Source organism: Danio aesculapii, chromosome 5 (assembly GCF_903798145.1).
Source record: "Danio aesculapii chromosome 5, fDanAes4.1, whole genome shotgun sequence".
NCBI lineage: Eukaryota > Metazoa > Chordata > Actinopteri > Cypriniformes > Danionidae > Danio > Danio aesculapii.
The window spans coordinates 17,333,428-17,350,911 of record NC_079439.1 but is presented as its reverse complement, the minus strand read 5'-3'; positions in this window follow the sequence as shown (position 1 = coordinate 17,350,911).

Below are 17,484 nucleotides of genomic sequence, written 5' to 3'. Positions count from 1 at the left end.
GGGGGGGGGGTGTCTGCGCTACTTGTGTGTGTGGGTGGGTGTCTGCGCTATGTGTGTGTGTGCATGTCCTCGCAGTGTGTGCGCGTGAACTTTGTAACGACTTTATGTGTGACTCGTGATTGCAACTAAAAAAAACTGTATCAAATACTGATTGGTAAAGTTCTTACTGTAGTATTTCTCACAAACGCGACATGAGATCTGCTTCCTGAGGCAGCCGAGGGCGGCAACTGAGACATGTTGCTGACAGGCACGTGGGAACGGTGGGCGGGGAGGTCTAGCCTTAAAGGCCCAGTACAGAAAAACAGCAACCAAGTTTTACCGGCAATAATACAGACACTTCAAACAGCTATAACAAATACTCTGATGGTTATTTTGAGCTCAAACTTTACAGACACATTCTTGGGACACAAAAGACTTATATTAGATCTGAAAAAAGGGCTAACCTAGTTGCCCTTTAAGTCTTCAACATTGCAATTCTGTTTATCGGTTGAATTAGTATATGAGATCAGATGCAAAAACCTCTTCCATTTGATGTCAAAACCTTTACGTCCATTTGATGTCATTTTGACCAGGAAAAGTTTATTTATTCAGCACTTTTCATACACAATGGTAATTCATTCATAATCATTATTGTTCATGCTTTACATAATCAAGAATAAAAAACATGAAAATAAAAACAAAGAATTAAAAATAAATAAAAACAGATAAAAAATGTGTTAAACCATGTTTTAAAAGAATGAAAAAGAAAAGAAATAGAATAGTAAAAGAAACATAATAGTGTGATATGTTGGACAATTCACACGGCTGCTCATTCAGTAAAGGCACAGCTAAACAGATGTGTTTCAGTCTTGATTTGAATGTGCCTATTGTTGGAGCACATCTGATCATTTCTGGAAGCTGATTCCAGCAGCGGGGGGCGTAGTAGCTGAAGGCCGATTCTCCCTGCTTTGACTGAACTCTTGGAATTTCTAATTTACTTGATCCTAATGATCTGAGTGACCTGTTGGGTTTGTATTCAGTGAGCAAATCTGTAATGTATTGAGTTCCTAGGCCATTTAGTGATTTATAGACAAGTAATAATACTTCTAATCTATTCTGAATTATTGCATGGAGCCAATGCAAAGACCTGAGGGCAGGTGTGATGTGCTGATTTTTTTGGTTCTGGTTAGAATCCTGGCAGCAGAGTTCTGGATGAGCTGAAACTGTCGGACTGGCTTTTTGGGACAACTCTCCCAAAAGCAATGTAAACTGTCTTGATGTCAAAAGGACATCATATTGACATTTAACATTGGTGTCAAAATTCATGTCAAAAATGTATTACAGGACAGTCCTGTAATACATTTTTGATGTGTCTTTTGAAGCCAATGTTAGATGTCAATTTGATGTCCTTTTGACATCAATGTAGTCATCTGACATCAAATCCAATTGCATTTTTGCCATGTTTTTTGGTGTCATTTTGACATCAAGGTGCCCTCGTTGATGTTTTGGCATTAAATGCATAAATACTGTAGATCTGTTTGGTTGCTGGGTTTCTTCCAAATATCTTACTTTTTGTATAATTTACCCTATTCCACTATGTTTTTTTTACACTTTCTAGCCCAAATCACTTTGAACGGCAGACCTTTCCTCTATATACAATTATAATTCAAAAGTTGAATACCTCAAGTTATGAATTACTTAAAATCTGTTAGCTTTGGGGTACAACTTTAGAGATCCTCGCCTTGCTAAGCCTCTCTAATAACAGCTAATCTCTAATAATAGAGCTGCTGAAGTCTGCAGAGTTTTGCAGTCTGCAGATAGTTATAAATGACGTGCGAATCAACACAAGCGCGCATTGTCTTTCAGATTGCTTTGCATCATGCACTCCTCCTGTCTAAGTGCCCATCAGAACTGCTGTACAGAGAGCACATCTGCCACACAACCTCTGAATAAAATATCTCACTGCAAGCTGAGAGAAGAATAAAAAGGCCTTTTTGGGTCACAGTCCTCATTCTGCGTTTCTAAGAGGCTGAGATTTCTTCCAAGCTCCCGAAAGCTCCCTATTCCTCCTAGCTTTGTTATTCAACTTAAAAACCTCTCGACTCATGAATTATTAACCGAATGGGATGTTTATTTTGGATTCTCTTCCAGGAGGTCATTCAGCCTGTCCAATCCACCGAGAAAGCAAGTGTCTCTTACCCTGGGAGTTTATGCCATCAGGAACAATTGAGATGTTTGTTTCTCGCCAGTTTTATGATCTAGTTCACAGCTCACCCAAGGGTGTGTGTGTTTGTGTGTGTGTGAGTGAGTGAGTGTGCACACAGTATGTGTTATGACAGTTCTCACAAAATGCAATAAAAATATGCCGTCATGTTTACCAAGATGGTGACACGCAGACATAACAGAAATAAATAGCTGTGGAGTATAAACTTCAATTTCATTATTCTGTTTAAATATTTCAAGGTTGAGAACTCACTGTACAACAGTGTTATTTCAGTATCATTGGGATTATTAATAGTTTTGGTTACTGTCCTTTTTTTTTCTCTGTTTCATTTTAATTTTAGTTCATTTTAGTTTGTTTATTCATATGTCAATATGTCAGAATATCTGCATCAAATTCAAATGTGATTTTTAAATAGATTGAAACATTTAACATGCATGTAAACTGGATGTTTCAACTATCTTTTGTCAAATTAAAGTTTATTAAATAATGAAACCTATCAATATTAAATATTAAATAATAAAACCTCACCAGTCAGCATAACAGATCCATTTATTATTATAACTATAATTATAATTATAATAGTTATTATTATTATTATTATTATTATTATTATTATTATTATTATTATTATTATTATTATTATTATATTTTTAGTTTAAAACTGCTGTGTATATTTAGTAATTTTAAATAAAAAATTAAAATAATATATATGTTGAAAATTGATTCAAATATGTAACAATTCAAATCGGTAGAAATGTTGAACGAATCCTGATTTTAACAGAGGGTGTGCTGTGTTTACAGTTTACAACTCGCTTTACCTGCACATCAGCAGCAAGCAAGAGGTGGGGCGGCAGAGCAATGACAGCGGTGAATTGCGCCACACAAAACGAAAACTGTGTGCAAATACTGCAAAAAGACGTTTATACTTACACTAACAGAACAACAAGTATGATGGACATAAACCGTCAGCTCCGTGGAAAAGCCTACAGTACGGTCACAGACGTCTTTACACAAAAAAAAAAAGTTAAAGGTTCAAGACACTCTTGAGTACTTTTTTATTATTTTAACATGCTTGTGTATGTTATGCGTCAGTTAAGACGTTAGCACCTGTCAGCTTTAATTGTGAGGAAAACTGGATAATTTTGAGCTTTTGTCAGCTAATTTCATCTTCTGGGTTAAAAATTATTTTTAGTGACATAGCCCGAATCTGCTAGTGGATGATGACACGTCAGTTTCTCATTATTATTCTTAGCAGAGTTTTCTTATCCTATGAGAAGACCCTGCTTCTTAACTGTTCATAGAGCACGTGCTTTACAAAGGCAAGGCAAACCTGCCAAGCTGTGGTGAGACCGCGTAAGTGCACGGCATGGGTCGTATGTGTTTGTTTCCATGTTCCACAGAGTTTGTTGCATGTTTCTCCCTGCGATTCTGTCAGGGCCGATACTGCAAAACTGTTGGTTTGCAGCAAGCATTTTTGTCGAGAGAGCTGTACGAGAATTGGAAATGGCGAACTTTGTCTTTTATCAGTTGAGTTCATTACCATTCAGACACATATATAGGCCCATACGGAATCTACGCACGCAGAAATCCGCAGATTTCCACAGATTTTAAGCCCATCACTGAGTCTATTTATTTACTTTTGTAAATTTATATTTATTCAGTTTTTGAATTAATTTCAGTAATAATATTGACTAATACTAAAGTGTTCAGTTGATTTATTTACAGTACAGTTTGTAAAGTAACATTTTCTGTCTTAAATAGGTATATTACATGATATACTTGCTTTCTTTACCAAATAAGTGGATTTAGATGGATTTGCATTGTAAACATTAAATAAAAGTTAAAAGCTTTAAATTTTTTAGTTCATATATTAAGTTTTTAGTTGCAATTCTCTCAAAATAATTCCGCAGATTTTTTTTACAAAATTATGAGCAGAAATAGCAAAAAATGTCCACAGATTCTGTCTGGCCCTACACATCGCCTATATCCGTGCTTCTGTATTCGCCAATGTTTAAAATCTCCTGATTACCAGCAGGGTACTGCTCCACAGTGTCAGCATTCAGACCGTGGATTCAAGAGCAGAGAAGTCCAACAGTTCCATGACCCTTTAATCAGCCAAACCACACAGACTAGATGGTTGGCATCTCCGCTTGCTTTGACGGGTGCTATACAGAGATCACACGGTGCATCAGTGTTTTCATAGCGAAAGTGTGAACGGTGCGAAAGCAAAAGATGTTTTTTAAACTGAAAGAGAAAGTTGTTCTGTTACAGAACCAGGTACCCACCCTGGGTCAGGGGGCCTATTGACCACCCCAGTACACACTGCTCTCTAGTTTAAAGTGAAAGAATTGTTTTTTCCGCAGGGGACATTGTAAATGTGCACAGATCTCAGCTTATGTCAGAAATATGCTTATACTTCTTTTTAAAATGTAAAATCCCAGCACAGTCACCGTATTAGTTTGTTTTTATTATTGAGTCTTCTTTAGTTTGTATTATTCTTTTTTTGGTTGTTGTTTTAAAATAGCAATTTAGTTATAGCAGAAAATTTATTATTTTGGCAAAAAAAAAGTGCAGCCTTCAAGAAAAAATGGAAAGGGCTCTTCACCTTAAATTTGTTTCAAATCATTTCTTAAAAAAATCATGAGATTAGTATCGTGAATCGTATCACATTGTGAGTATTTATTTATTTATTCATTTATTCATTCATTCATTCATTTATTTATTAATTCATTCATTTTTAGTTTCAGTATAGAAGGTTAAACTAACTTAAAATGAGTATCCTTACTATTATTTAAAATAAAAAAGTCTTTATTTTTGTATTGACATTTAATATTAGTTAACTGTCATAGCCCTGCTGTACAAATATACAATATGATATATTATATAAAACATTTATATATGTATTTATATAAATTATTACATGTATTTATCTTCTTTTTTTACTTTGCCCACATCCTTTTAATTTAAAAGTTGGCAGGAAGTACTTCACGCTTCACTTTGTGACTCCACAAGACTATAATCTTCATAACATTGTTTGACAAAACACTCATACGAGCGTGAAAGATTTATTACTGCAATCATAGATATAACAGATGTGAAACTGCACTGCAGTTCTGTGTAACAAAATGCTGGGGAAAAGCCAAAAACGCTCAGCAAACAAGGAAAATCTAAACTGTTACTCTCTGAATATATGACGTAGTTCACAGAAGCACTTGTACAGAAAAGCTGACACCTATTTCTAAAGATGTTGCTTCATGCTGCCAAGAAAAAAAAATACTTTCAGCTTCACCTTTATGGATTCCCCCACACCTTTGCTTTCAGATCTTGGTTTGTCAACATCTGCCTTCATATTGGGTTTGAGCACCAAGCTGCCTTCGAATGCAGCTTCTCCTTCCAAACATATGAGATCTGAACAGGTTACTAGACAACCAGGATTATGTGGCATGTCAAACAAAGGCAATAACCAGACAATATATTACCTTGTTTAGACTTTGAGAGCATGCGTTACTTGAAGCATCCTTTTAATGTGGTTAATGACTCTAATGAGCTCAATTAATTCTTGGGAACTTTTCTGAACACTTGTTTTTAAAGCAAAGTTTTCCTGTTCCAGTATGTTTCTGCATATACTACAGTAGTCAACATCTGAAGCGGGTTAAAGAAAGTATTTCAAAAGTCTCCTAAGACAAGTATTGGTGTTGTTCAATAGTTTTAGGACAACTTTAATTAAAGGCTTTGATGCACTTCAGAATTCATAAGAGTTCAGTCGTACGAAATTGTACGATTTTAAAAAGGAGGCGTGGTACCTGACCCCACCCCTAAACCCAACCGTCATTGGGGGATGAGCAAATCGTGCTATATTGTACGAATTAGATCGTACGAATTCATACGAATTAGCCACTAAATCAAAATGTTACGAATTGCCGGGAGATTGTGTTGCATGAAATATTTTACATTTTTAATATTTTATAAAATAAAATATAATCCCAAATAAATTACATACATTTGCCATCAAACAATTAATAACAGAACCAAATGTTCCCTATAACATTTACTTTACGCAATTTGCATTATTTTACATTAAAGGGGTGGTCAACTATGATACCATATTTTAAACTGTAGTTGATGTGTAATGTAGCTGTGTGAACATAAACAACATCTCTGAATGTAATACGCTCAAAGTTCAATGCAAAGGGAAACATAGACTTTTACAGAGTTAGCTTAGCAAAGCCTACAGAGAACGAAGTTTAAGGACTACAAAAAAATACATCCAGGCTAGTGAGATCACAAACACTTTAGGTTACACGCATACACCCAGTGCAGCAAAGGTGAGTGTCCAGAGGTGCTGTAATGTTATAGCAGAGAAAGCTAAAATGGCATCCAAATGCTGCTGAAATATGACAGTTTGTTGACAGCTTTATGGTGGCTTGAGAAAGCTGAGTCTGAAAGTTTAAAGTAGTTTCAAAGTTTAAATAACTGAAGTAGTTTTTGAGAAGTTTGAAACCGTTTTAAGTACATATATGTTAGCCTGTTTCTAGTATGGATTGGTGTGTTTCTTGCTAGGCTGTTGATAGGGGGTTCTAAGTGGTTGCTAAGGTGTTTCTAAGTGGTTGCTAGGGTGTTCTGAAAGGTTGTTAGGGTGTTCTGAGTGGTTGCTAAGGTGTTGTTAGGGTGTTCTAAGGGGTTGCTAGGTGGTTTCTAAGGCATTACCAGGTGGTTGCTAAGGTGTTGCTAGGTAGTTGCTAAGGTGTTCTAGGCCATTGCTAAGGTGTTGCTTGGTGTTCTGATTGGATGCTAGGCGGTTGCTAAGGCGTTGCTAGGTGGATGCTAAAGTTGTTGTTAAGATGTTGCTAGGTGGTTACTAAAGTATTTCTAGGTGGTTGCTAAGTTGTTGCTAGGCAGTTGCTAAGGTGTTCTAGACCATTGCTAAGGTGTTGCTAGGGTGTTCTGATAGGTTGCTAGGCGGTTGCTAAGGCATTGCTAGGGTGTTCTAGGTCATTGCTTAGGTGTTGCTAAGGGGTTGCTAGGGTGTTCTGAGTGAATGTTAGGTGGTTGCTATGGTGTTGCTAGGTGGTTGTTAAGGAGATGCAAGGCGGTTGCTAAGCTGTTCTGAGCAGTTGCTAACATAAATTAACCTGGTTCTAGTATGAATTAGCATGTTGCTAGCATTTTTCTAGTATAAACTCGTATGTTGTTAGCATGAATTTAGGATGAATTAGCATGTTGCTAGTACGACTGGTATGTTGATAATATGAATTGGTATGTTGTTAGTATGTCCAATGTAAAGCCAATGGCAGTTTTTTATAATGGAAGTCTATGGGACAGTTGCTAGGGTGGCGTAAGTGATTGCTATGGTGTGGCTAGTAAATCAAAAGGTCATCTGTGATTGGCGGATTGGTTGTCTGAGCTTAATGAGCCCAACTTTAAGTCTGTATCCAAAATGAATATGAAAATGAAAATGCCCAAAATGTAGCCGCAATTATGGAGTAAGTCATTCTTTAATTTTTTATTTTATTCATCTTTCACAGCACAGAACAAAGGCAGTGTCTTTGCTTACGCGCTCTAACTACTCTCCTGATCCACTGTGGCTCCAGCGCAGCATCACATCACTGGTCAGCAGGTTCAAAGCTATTCATTTCCAAGCACCTGCACATGGCTAATATAATCCTAAGTGCCATCGCTTTAGCTGATAATGACATGTCTTATGCTGCTATTCTTCAATCATGTTTTCACTCAATCTTCTCCCATATGTTGTTCTTTTCAGAGCTATTTAATCACATGTCCTTGAAAACCTCCATGCTCAATATAATACAGAATAGCACATGCACTTACATTTGTCATTCGCTGTATGAACACTACAATGCTTTATTTATTATCTGATTTTACATTTTCAAAGGCCGTTTTTACATTGATTTTTTTTTTTTTTTATTTGGTCGCAAACCCTTGCATGGCTCCTTTTACATGTTGTCGTGTTTAACAGGGATTACTATTGATGTCACATGTAGCTAGATAACAACTCAGAAGATGGAGATGGAGTATGTTTTACTATAATTATCTGTCCCTATAGATTTTCCACCAGAAAGGCATCTTGTGTCTGCCAGGAATGTTTAGTAAGATATATGCCAAATTTGAGCTGCTCTCTGAAAGTAATTTATTCAGAAACATGCAGCAATTAGCAGTGTTTTTTTCTTCTTTGTAGTAAATGTGTACGTGTGTGTGCGTGCGCGCGCGTGTGCTTGTGTGTACAGGAATATGAGGTTTACAGGGACATCATTTAGTATAATGACAAGGGAATTACTTAGTTTTTCCAAAGTCACCTTAAGGCAAGTCATTTCACTTGGCGGCCATCTTCGAAACACCTCTCAGGCAGTATGCTCAGGCATTCTGTTTAAATGGAGAATCATCAAATTCTCGAAAATTGCTTGCCTAGCTTTCAATTAAAATCCATATTAGGAATCACTTATGAAATCAAACAACAACTGTGTTGTTAGGTTCATTTCTAAACATTGGAATCACACAAAATCTGCAGAAACTCACGTCTGGTCCGAGCCCCTCCCCCGTAGAATCCTCATTCTCTAGCGATCTATTCATTTGCCATATTGACCTTTACAACTTCCCCCATTAAAAATTATGCGAGTGACGTGTCTTGTGTATTCTATGGTCTTTGATTATACTCTATTAAGGTGGCTTACAGGGTCACACCATGTGTCAGAACTGCCGGAAGAGTGTAGTTATAATGGAATGTTTGATACCCCACACTTTATGGGAGAAAAAACCTCCGCATTTCTCAGTAACTTAGATGCACTCGGTAGGTAGCGTCAGAAAGCCTTGTGTTCATAGACCATCCTGTCGCAAAACTCTATACGATGGTAATAGTTTGATTAAGGTGTTTACATGTTTACATTCTGAGATATAGGATGTGAGAAACTGCTGGAAAAAGTGTTGTTTTAAAGAACCCCTATTTTGCAATGAAAAAGGTCATATTTTGGCTTTGGGAGTCTCCAACAACATGCTGATATGCATGTAAGGTCAAAAAACACTTGTCATCGTCTTATAATATGCATTTATTATTACCTAATTATCCCAGCGACTCCCATATGAATCGTTCAGAGATTTATTTTTTCCCAAACCCTTCCTTAGCGCAAAACTAATCTGCGCTGATCGGACTGATGACCCAGTCTGTTGCGATTGGTCAGACAGAGAGAAACGCCCACCAGTACGGCTGCAGTATGAATTAGCAGAGAGTATGTGAGATCCCAATGCAGGAATGCAATAAAGCAATGCAGTTAAACACCAGCATATTACTCTACTCTTAACCCTAACCCCAAGTTATAACAACGAAACACATTCCACACAGTGACAAAAGTTTTTTGAAAATTGACCGCGTCGCGCGTCTGATGGTGGCCATAGCAAAGGCAAACAGCAGAGGATCACCATTTCCGAAACGCATTTAAATCGCTAAAGGAAGAAGCATGCCTCACGTTTCTAACGTTGTTTTGGGCGCGATATGTGAACAGCCCTATACAGATTTAACCTGAGAGATACAGTACAAGCCCTGATCTATAATCAATATGTGATTACAAGCCGTGCATTGTGATTACAACTTATAACACACAATTAAACACATATTTTGCAAAGTACACAAAATGAGGCAACACTTTTTATTACACTTACATGTTATGATCAGGAGGAAAAAGAAACTGGTCCATGTGAGCTGTAACAGTTACTGACAAAGTCCCTGTCAAAGTCTGACAAAGTCCCATAGTCTCTGCTGCTCCTTCAATTGCAAACGGCCGGCAAATTCTGCGTTGCAGCGTAGGTTATTGTATCAATCAGCAGAAAAATGCACACACTAGGTTGCAAGCACAGCACTAGGTTGGTTATACTGTGGTAATGTTGTGAAAATTACCTTTAACCTTTTATTCCCCTCAGCTGAATCACCATCTGTCAGTGATCGTCATCTTTGCGGCATGATCAGTCCTGTGATCCCCCGCGCCTTGGCTAGAGTTGAAGTGAAAGCGCATTCACGGAACTAGAAGTACATATTTGGTGATGAACCGTATCGACGTTGATGCGATCAAACAAAAGATCCAAACCCAACTCAATTAATTTATTTGACTCTGAGTCGACTATTTCATTAAAGAATCAGTAGTTTTAAACAAGGTGCACTTTTAGATTTAATCCACAGCTGGATGTTTTCATTCACTTAGAGCCGTGCATGGAAGCACTGCATGGAAGCTCATTTTCAAAAGCCATAATAGGGGCGCTTTAATGGAATTTTTGATACCGCACGCCATATGGAAGACAAAAAACCTTCACATTTTGGTGTTTACATGTTTACATTCGGAGATCAGCATTTACAGTGCATCTTTCAGTCCATAATTCTGTAATGATATTAACGTACTGTAAACTTAGTAACTAACTTGCCATTCAGCTTTCTGTACAGTATGTTGTGGCTGATTCAATTAAAATTCCAGCTCATGAACTGAAAAGGAATTGTTTTTAAACATTGGTTGGTGAAGCCTTTTAAAAATGCTGTTGACGCCTGGAAAACATATTTGTTTGAGTATGTTTTATATAAGATATTTTAGTAGTTAATCAATGTCTTTTGAAAATGCAAACATTATAAGTTTACCCTTGTGTTGCCTTGTGTGATTTGCGATTTGATTTATACTCAATCTTGTGCTTTCTCGCAGCTGTCTCACTTATGGTATGTTCATTTATTAGTATGGTGTACAAAGGTTGTTAGATATCAGCCCATATTTCTATTAAACAAACACACATTAGTTGGAACATATCTGATCTGGGGTGCGTTTCCCAAAACCACCGTTTGACAACCTGCAAGTTCCGTCATTAGGAACAAAGTTCAGCAGTTTTCTGAATCCATCATTGCAATGCACATTCGCAAACAGTGTAGAGGACTTGTATGGTTGCAGTAGTAGGCAGAGGTGGGTAGAATATCCAAAATCTATACTCAAGTAAAAGTACAAGTACTTGTGGAAATTTTGACTAAAGTAAAATAAACATAACGATCTTAAAAGCTACTCGAGTAAGAGTAAAAACGTATCTGATGAAAAAAATCACTCAAGTAAATAGTTACTAGTTACTTTTCTTATTACTTTATATATTATGTCACTTAATTTATTATGTTACTTTAAATATTATATACTGTCATCATAGCAAAGATGTAAATGTTTAAATGTTATATTTTTAATGCTTAACTATGTGAATGACTTATTTGGGCAGCCCAGGGCTAATCAGTTATTCTATCAAACAGCAGCTTCTTAAGTTATCCCATAGTTACCATTAATGCGGTTCAAATTGGGACCACTATGTGATTTTTCAGGTTGGAGCTGTAATTCATGTATATGTTGTGATGTTAGTTACATGTACAGCGTGCATCTTATTATTAAACTATTTTTGTTAACATCTTGGAGTGAAAACTGTATTTGACTACTTGAAGCCGCGGGTGACCTGGTCTGATAAACTCGCTGCACAGACAGCGTCACCGTACTCCTCTGAACCGCAGATGGTGACATGGCATGACCGCAGTATAAACTCGACATCTTCCTCTAATTCAACCATTATTCCAAAATAGGTGCACGTGCTCTAATCGAAAGAGTTAAACTTCTCGTGACACAGCCTCTCTAAAATGAAGCACCTCGCGATATTTATATTATATTATATGAATCATATTTATTATCATTTGAAAGTAATGGAGGGACGCCGCCAAATGTTGTGAAGTAAGAGTAATGATTCTCTCTAATAATTTACTTGAGTAAAAGTACACATCTTTAAATTTACTCACAAAATACACGCTAGCCAACAACTTTACTCAAGTAACGAAGTAAATGTAATTTGTCACAACTCACCTCTGGTAGTAAAAAGAATAGTTATTCCCCATCCCCTATTCCTTTTGTTTGAACATTTCACCATCAACTTTTGAAAGCTTGAAGTTGTCTTGTTCACATTGTATGTAATTTCCTTTTAAAGTTTTTCTACTATAAAAAATGTTCAGTTTTTAACTTATTTAGTTTTAAATCTTTAGATTGACAATTGTGCTACTTTTATAGTGTATTCTAAAAATATTGTGAAGAAAGGTGACTTTTATGAAGTGAAAATCTTTTGCTTTCCAAAGCTTGTGAAAACAGTTTTTAAAAAAGCTTGTTAATGGATTTAATTTATATCTTAAAACAATGTAGGCTACTATAGACATATACATACATGCAACATTTCTGCAGTGGTTTGAGTGTAATGTCAAAAATTGTAAAAGTAACTAATTCAAATAGATATAAAATGACACTTTTGTGAAATAATATTTCTAATAAATATAAAATAATTCAAATAAATATAAAATGACACTTTTGTGAAATAATATTTCTGAAACCAAATGTAATTTTATAGATAATTAAATGAAAATATTTTTTTACATGTCAGTTAGAACAGCAATAACCGTTTCTGCTTCACAAAGTCAGTTTAGAGCTAGTATTTTAAAGTTTCTTTAGCGTAATGTCTAAAATGATGACAAAACAGGTGATTTTTGCCCACATTTTTAAATTATAAGGCTGAACGGCATGAAATGCCATCAGTCTACAGAGATTTCTCAGTATTTCTCTGTTGCAATTGGGATATCACAATAATTAGCACCAAAAAAGTCAGAGCAAAGCAAACACTACCAGATTAATATGGTACAGTATAAATACAGCACTTCAAAATACAAAAGAGAGAGATCGACATAGAATATCACTTACCTGTTCTGTAATGATTTGTTCAGCTGTAGTTTGAAACGTACACTGAATTTTTTTTTCTCCACTAAGGACTTATTATGTGGCCTCTGTCACCATCTTGTGGCGGAACATCAATCGTCTTTGCTCTGCTCAGTATGACATGCTGGCTGCCAACGCGCTGAATCCCTGAATTTATAAATATTTAATATAGGCACTACATTATGTTGTCCAATAGCAGCAATATTTGTCAAACTGTAGTCCTCTGCTTGCTCTCGTGTGGGCGGAGTAATACACAAGAGTGTAGAGGCTGTACGAGTGCTGATATTACTTTAATATCTCACAGCTATCAGCCAATCAGAAAAGAAAACCAGACAGCACTGTTGTGTGTGTGTGTGTGTGTGTGTGTGTATATATATATATATATATATTCTGTCTGGTGAATTATCTGTTAATGTGAATTTTTATCTAAAGAAGTTGTGACTTCTTTGAAGTTGTGTCATTGCAGACATCCACTTTTAAGTTTAAACCAATGTGGTTCAAACGATTGACCTGCAACAGAGTTAAGGAACTGCTTGTCAGCTACATAGTTTATTTCCTGAAAGATGCATCATACTTTTGGTAGTTCAACTGTGAGTTTGTTTTGTCATTGTTTTGCAAACACACCTCCGAACAAGAGTTTTCTCATGAAAATGCCCAATAGTAGTCAAAAATGTCAAAAGATTACCTGGTTTTCTTTTTCTTCTAATTTATTTCCTTCTGAACTGTCATCATGTTCTTCTTTGCTTTGTTTTACATCAACAAACTTGGCAAAACACGTAGTGTAGTCCTTGTGGGAAAAAGGTAATACACAAAAATGCACAAGCAATTTTGACATTTCCGGTGCGGGGTTAAAAATCTGTGACAAGAAACGCTTTGTAAGCTTCTCACAAAGATTTGGCAACACACATATAGAACTGTACATCGAAAAACATTTCTCCTCTAGACGTCCAACAAGTTGTCCAGTCAATAATTTATCCGTTAAGAGTCATTTCACAGAAACCCAGTGCCCACATAATCTTTCTTACCATGAGTTTCATCATTCACAGTTGAAGAGACACTTAAAGGCATTGAAAGTCTTTTTCAATTGCCACATCGGGTCAGAAAAGGGTACAAAACTGACAATGGCGGATCACAGCATATGCACAAAGGCCCGCAGAGTCTGATGTTTCATCAACGACAGCCGACTATTCTGTGTGTGTTTTTTTTTTTTTTAAGTTCTTAAAATAGACGCACTGAGTCATTGGAAAAGCAAGGTGAGAGTCCTGTCTCTTGTTGTCTCAAGGCAGGGATTCACGCTCACACACACACACATTCTGATGGATTTCCAATATCAGTCAAGCCTCATAGTGACAACTGGCCAAAAGCCCTTATTTCTCCTCCTCTGGAGACTCTGGGACCAGATATGTACAGAACATCTGCTTTAAGGTGGTCATGTGCTTCTTCAGAACATTCGCTGGTGGAGGGAATCAACATGATCCGTTTTAATGCGGATAAATGTACCGGTGGCAGTTTTAAACAGTGACTGGCTGAGCATGAAGCAGGCAAGTGTGAAGACTTGCACTTTTGTTCCACATTGCAAAATCTATTGTGATGATGAGAAAATTAACAGCTTTGGGAACAGCCAAAAGCATCTTTGTAATCGCAGCCTATCACTTTGACAGCCAAAAAAAAAGAGCTGATTGTTATGAATTTATGGATCTAAACTTCATGCATGTGCTACTGTTATTAATGTGTCTAAAGATAGTTTAGGATTGCATTAACTTAGCCCAAGCTGTGAAATAATTGATTGCCTATAATCAGCTTTCAAGTCATTTTTGTCAGGTTATTATTTAAAATAGCCCAATTTTACATTTGTATGACAAAATTTAAAATGTGCTGTATATATTCGATTACCATTGTTCTTAAAAGATCAAAATATAAACTATATTTCTGTTCTTTATAGAAATATCCATTGTAATCAATACTATTTAATTAACTAATTTAATTCCATTTTATTTCTTTCAGTTTGAGAATATGCACCCAGCAGGCACACAACATCATAAGACATTAACAGATTTAGGTCATGGCGTCAGGTGACCAAAATTCAATGTGTAGCCAGCATCTAAGGACAACGTTATTTTGACGTCCAATAATGACGCCAAATTATATGGAAATTTGGTTGATTTTAGGTTGTTTTGGAAAGTGATGAAAATCCAACGTCTGACAGATGTCGTGGTAAACGTCCACACAACGTCAAGGTGTAACATGATTAGACGTAGATATTTGGTTGATTTTAGATTGAACGTTGGACATTGACGTTGGCCTGATGTCAAATTACATTGATATTTGGTTGATTTTAGGTTGTGTTGGAAAGTGATCAAAACCCAACGTCTGATAGATGTCATAGTGATAACGTCCACACAACGTCAAGGTGTAACATAATAAGAGATTGATATTTGGTTGATTTTAGGTTGGATGTTGGGCATTGATGTCGGCCTGACGTTGGGTTCTAACGTCAACCTGATTTTTATTTCCAAACAAAATCCAACGTCCCCACAATGTTGGGGTACAATGTCAATAATATGTCATGTTGACGTCCTGTGCCTGCAGGGCATTTTACTCCTTATACCTCCCTAGCACACAAATTTCACATCTTCTATAATATTATCTTGGTTAAATTAGGTATTATACTTATTAGACAATAGTGACGAGTGGTAAATAGCATAGCCGGTGTTACAACCTTGTTAACTGGTGACCCTTTCCAGATGTAAACTATTCACGTTTGCAGATTGGCAGATTCGTCACTTTTTTAGAGCAACAAAACATGCCCATACCAAATGAATATTCTTATTAGTCGGTGTCATTGTCATTGTAAACATTATTAATTTTAATATTTGTGTGGCAGTGTATAACCAAAATTTTTATAAAAAAATTATTATAATGTCATCAGTGGGATTCGAACTCGTACAGTCAAAAAGTTCAGTACAATTATCAATCGACCTATCTAACTGAGCTATTCAGAACTACAGTTGGTTTTTTGAGCTGGCTTTGATGTCTTTATCAGGCAACATACTGTATGTTTTGTTTTGCTTTGGTTGTGGACTCATGTTAACTTGTTTCAATGGACTCACGTGTACATGTTTCTACAAACTCTCATGCTGATATTTTCTCAGAATAGCTCTAAATGACAAAACGCTGTTTTATCGCAGTTAGTCAAACCATGTGTTTTACAGTTGTAGACTCATTTTAACTTGTGCCTTTGCATAGATATTTACATTAGATGTCACCTACGCTATTGCTGTCTATTGGAAGGAATGCGTAAATAGAGCCACCATTTTAGTACAGGGTAGTGCTCCTTTGAAATGAATGTGGGACCAAGTGTAGTGGATGACTGGCCATCCAGAGCCAGAGATATATACACATTTATACATATATCTATGATCGGGAGTTTTCCTGGTGGTCAGTAGGCTAATATTTTTTTTAATTATGAAAATTATTATTTTACATCACTTTTTTTATATCGATAGATAACTGACCGTATGGGCATTGCCGACAAAGAGTGTGCGTTTGTGTGCATGCAAATGTATTATCCTCCCTCCCTGTTAATCCATGTGTTTCACTCTGTCCTGAAACACATGGATCACACTCCTGCTTTCACGTTCCCGTTATGAACGACTCACTCACTTAGCCGACAATAATAGAAGTTTCTGGCTCCGCAGCATCTTGTTGTCACATTTAGTTTACATTGTTTGCTGATTTTATTCAACAAAACTAGCATAAGCCTAGTATTTAGTGCGGGTTGCTGCTACTTTGCCTTATGGTCAATGCACTAAGTGACTGTTTATGATCAATATATTTGCACAAAAGTTCGTAACATTCAAAAACGTAAAAAACGAAATCTTACCTATGAAATGATCTGCCTTTGTGCTTTGCTTTTTTTTTTTTTTTTTTTTGCTCATTACAACAACCCGTCCACAGCGTTAAAGTCCAGCATCTTCACATTGGCTTTAATCTTTACTAGTGCAGACACACCAGCTGAAAATTTCTCAGAATAGCTCTGAATGACAAAGCAATGCTCCGATAAATATCCTAACGTTGCTTTACTGCAGTCTTTCCTCCATTTTTTTTCAAAACAGAATTTTAAAAATTAGGCTTAATAATATAATAAATTAGGCTTAACAAACTTCGTGCAAGGGATTCGAACTCGGAAAGAAAAGAGACACGTCATAAGACAAGACTTCATCTATCTAACTGAGCTACCAAGGACAGAGCAGTATTGCAATTAGTCAAACCATGTTTTATTATGGTTGTAGACTCATGTTAACTTGTGCCTTTGGGCTAGTGTTAACCTGTGTCCCATGCTCACACATGTACATCTAAAGATTTTACAAAAAATTAATACAATGATGACAAATCACTGTTTCTCTAATATTGTAACAGAATATTACTTAAAAATTGCAACCTTTCAGTGTATTATCTTGGTCACATTTGTACCAGATTCAGTGTTTAAACTATCAGGCAGGAATGTGTTTATCTGTG